Genomic DNA, 4629 nt, shown 5'->3' with positions numbered 1-4629 from the left:
CTTGCTATGGCATAAAGAGTAGAAATATAACACAGATCCCACTCTGTGTGCAACTATGGTAGTTTTTCATGCTGTTGAAACTTTTGATTATACAAATGCACTCCTCACCTGTCCAGTTCCTCTGTAGGTTCTGGAATACCCCTTTCATAGAATATTGCTGTCTGAAAGCAACAGTGTCTTGATTGTATTCTGAAACCCAGGCTAGAAAGTGCATGGCGAAAGCATTGCTGAACAAGGGCCCCACTTGTGTTATAATCTCTTAAGAGACACTGCTTATTGAAAGAGCCACAGTTCTGTTAATGTCCTGAATAACCTTCTCCTGATTTCCAGAGGAAATCAATCATCCTGGTTGCTTGTGGGATGACAGAGAAAGAAAGAAAGATGACTCTACTTCTCAACTTTGACTTATGTGGGTCATGGGGACTTGTATGTGTCTCTCTACTGGGACATGGACATTATACTGGGACTTAGGCTGATGGATTAGCCAGGACAATTGTCTGCCCCTTTTAGTTTCTTGCCTCTGTTATGCAAGTCTCTCTCTCTCTGTCTCTCTCTCTCTGTCTCTCTGTCTCTCTCTCTCTTGCTCTTTCTCTCTCTCTTCCCTCCCTCTCTCCCTCCTTTTCTCTTCCTCTCCCTTTCTCGTGTGTGTGTGTGTGTGTGTGTGTGTGTGTGTGTGTGTGTGTGTGTGTGTGTGTGCGCACTCTTGCACACGGAGACAAGAGGTCAGCCTTGGGTGTCATTTCTCAGGAGTTATCCACTTTTTGTTTCCTTTCTTTTTCTTTTCTTTTCTTTTTTCTTTTTGAGGTAAGATCTCTTCCTGTGGCCTGGGGCTTGCTGTTTAGATTGGATGGTTGGTCAGTTAAATTGGGTGGTTGGTCAGTGAATTCTAGAGATCTATGTATTTGGCTTTTAACATGGGTGCTGGGGATTGAACTCAGCTCCTCATGTTTGCCTGGGGATGACAAGCATTTTACCAACTGAGCTCTCTTCATTTCACCCAAGATTGTTATTGAAGACATGGGGAGGATGTGCTCGGAAAGTCTATGGCTAATAATCTCTTTCTTTCCTTTTTCCCCCTTCACAAGATTGCTTGTGTTGCCTTAAATGGGGTTCACAATTCCTAGCCTTTCCACCTAATATTTTGTCATTATTTCCAGGGTGTGGCTTATGAATGTTTTCTTACTTGGTTCTCCTCCATTTACACTGGTTTGGGTGTTATACACAAAGCCTCTTACCATTACAACTCTGTCAGAGTCACTGTGCTCCTTTATGGGTGAGAGTTATTCTTGATGGTTCTGGTTCTGGTCCTGAGCTATGGCAGGGACCTTATAGGCTCTTCTACTCAGAGTCTTGTTTATTTTGCTTAGAAGAGTCTCATTTAGACCTCAGCATTTCAGAGCAGAAGGAACTGGTTTCCTTCTCAAGTAGAAACGTGGCAATAGAGTCTACTTTTTGCTTCCCCTTTACTGACAAAGAGAAAGTAAAATCCCTCTCTAGCAGCATAGAGTTCTTGGAGAAACTGGTAATATTACCTCTTGTGGTCCAGAAGTGTCTTCTGAGTTTGCTTGTGGATGATATCTCCTCAACTGTAATCTGTAAGTCTCTTTCTCCTCTGAAGAATATCTCATACATTTCCCCAATTCTTTCTTCTTTCTCCTCAAGTGCAAGTCTTTTAAAGTGCTATCATTTATTCGTATCCCCCCCCCCAAAGTTTGTAGTTTTAGGAATCTGATAGTTTAAGTAGGAAAAGAGAAAAGCCCCACTCAGCTGTATTTTTCTAGGGGATCTATACCACAGTCTGATGATGGAGTCTAGAAAAAATTTGTGTTAGTGCGGCCAGGCAGCATCCTTTGAGATGGGTCCAGTGAAAGGGTAGTATTGTAATGGAAGATCGGAACAGTGTCCAATAGATGCAAAGAACCAAACAGCTGTAGACTCCACAATACCTTTGTAGTCGGGTTCCTCCGAACTCCTCCTATTCCTTTCTCTTCCTCTCTCATTTGTATTGCTCTAACAATGCCCTGCTGTTCTGCCTCCATCAGCTGACCTCCTCTGCCTTACTCATGGGTCCTGGTGTGTTAAAGATTGAGAGGATTCTTTGTCCCCGGTCCCATCTGAATTCTCTGTTCCTATTCATTGACTAAGTCCTTTAGTCATAGTTTGTTGATCAGTCTGTGGGTGGAGACCCAGGGTCAGGTGTCCACTCCTGTCCAATCCGCCCTGGCCAGGAGGTGCTCTGCCACATGACACTGGGTCAAGGGCTGTGGGAGCGCAGTGTTGTTAATGTGTACTTTGCGCTTGGCGTGCCCATCTGTGACAGGCCCATCACACTGCTTCTGTCTCACAATTATTCTTGGCTGGGTTAAGATCTGAGACTTTCTAATTTATTTTTAAATAAAGGCAAGGAAAAGAAGGTATGTTCACAGTGAATGTGGACTTTGGGAGATAGAATAAGGAGAAGACCCCAGTGCCCTTAAGAAAAGTCAAATGTATTTGAAGAAGAAAGAAGAAAATTTGCATAAAGAGCACATGACAACTTGAGTAAGGAGCAGGTGACAATTTGAGTATGGAGCAGGTGAGAAGAGTCATCAAGAAGTTCTATGTCACATCCACCTTCCAAGGTTAGAGAGAGGAGAGAAGGGGCAGTTATTCTGTTTGCTTTGCTCAGGAAGCTAGGGGATGTATCTTGGAAGTAGCAGATAGAATCTGGGTGTACTGAAGCAGGGGGAATGGTCTCCAGAGACCAAGAAAAGAGGGACACAAAATACAAACATGGCTCTGGGGCAGTTCTTTCTTTTTAGGTATTTACTTTTGACTCTGGTGAAATATTTCCTCGTTCCCAACTTGAGGAGGGGGGCATAGCATGATTATTTAAATGTGGGAATGGGAAGATGCTCAGGGCAGACCCTCTGTCTCTGTCTTGGTTTGATCTGTCCACAGGGTGAATCAAGGTATCTTGTTTTTTTTTTAATATCAGTCGGGGGAAGAAGGTGTAAGCTGCTGTGCTTTGATTTGGATGTGGGATTTGTTCAATAAAACTTTATGATGAAATCTTAGTCTAAATGGAACTGTCCCAGGGGTGATAAGTCTTTGAGAATGAGTAAAATTTTCTTTCAGGAATATATTCTCATTTGTGGGACAATACTGGATTAGTTACCATGAGACCAGGTTATCACAAGGTAAAATAACTTTCACAACTCTCTCCCTTTGTTCCACTTTTGCAATGCCACTTCCACTAGAATCAAAGGCTGACAAAATACTCTTGGACCTAGAACAATACATTATAAAGAGCTCTACAGAAAAATAAACTTTGCATAGAGTATCCATGTAGGATGATGTCATTATGCAGGTGAGGGCAGGTAGAAGATAGAACAAGGCCTGTCATTGGACGAGAAGGAAGGGTGGGCGGGAGAAAAGTTTTAGAGAAGAGGAGACTAGAATGAGAGAGAGAGGGAGAAAGAGAGAGAGAGAGAGAGAGAGAGAGAGAGAGAGAGAGAGATAGGATAAGAAAAGGAGAGAGAATGGAGGCAGATGGTAAGATTCCTCTCTGTACATTTACAGGTTGTTATGAATATCCTTAAGGAATGGATATGTACAAGGCTTTGTATGTCTAGGTGGGCAATTATATCTTATCAATTGGATCAGAGGTTATTGTGTTATGTGTTCTTTCATCTGGTGATTTAATTGAATTCAAGAGAGTATGTGGTGGCTGGAGACATATATGTCTGGCATGGTGGCAACCTGTCTTGGGAACTAGCTGGGTAGAGAGATTGTTGCCAGGCTCAGAGAGTAGCCATCAGCAGTGTGACTGGGATAGAGCAAAGTAGGTGAGAGGCTTTGCTGACTGAGATGAAGTTATCTACCAGATATCTTGGGGCACTGCGGTGCTGGACCTAGTGCAGGGTCCAGACAGCTATTTTATTTTAATTTTACAACAACATATCCAGTCTTAGGCTCAGTTACAGTAATAAAAGATAAACTATGTCATATCACAACAAGCCACGTCCAGCAGTTCAGTGGAAGAAAACAACAACAACAACAGCAACAACAACAAAACATCCAATCCTTTCTTACTTAAGCCTCTGTCTAATGGGAGCAGTGGCAGAAAAGTGGCCTCTATTGCATACAACATTTCAGACATTAGATGTCTTCTTCTCTGTGGCATTTCTCAGGCCACCACCTACTCCATTAAGCTTGTAAACATGAAAAACATAGTCACGAGAAGTTTGGAAGGACATGTTTGATGGCGTACCTGACTTCCCTCGTTGTGCTAAGCTCAATCCGGTGATTGTAGTGGTTATTCCAGGAATATGACTTATAATTAATTAAAAACGGGCTGAAAAATATAATTTAACTGTGCCTAAAAGAGAGGGAGATTGTAAATGTTGGTAAACAGGAGATGCCAGGAATGGGGAAGATTAGACCAGGTTATTGATTATAGGCTATCTTGTCTGAAAATATAAAATGTATTTGTTGATGGCAAAAGTATTGTTTTAATTCCTTCCAATACAACATTACTTTGGCCCACATTCAAAACTCTCATGGGGAAGAAAAAAAAAACTATTTTTTGACATCTTGATTCTGACCATGGTCTGCATAAAAAATCGGGGTAGATATTGGACTTCAATT

Source organism: Rattus rattus, chromosome 8 (genome assembly GCF_011064425.1).
Source record: "Rattus rattus isolate New Zealand chromosome 8, Rrattus_CSIRO_v1, whole genome shotgun sequence".
In the NCBI taxonomy this organism is placed as follows: Eukaryota; Metazoa; Chordata; class Mammalia; order Rodentia; family Muridae; genus Rattus; species Rattus rattus.
The sequence above is the reverse complement of the archived record's forward strand: the minus strand, read 5'-3'. Positions refer to the sequence as shown.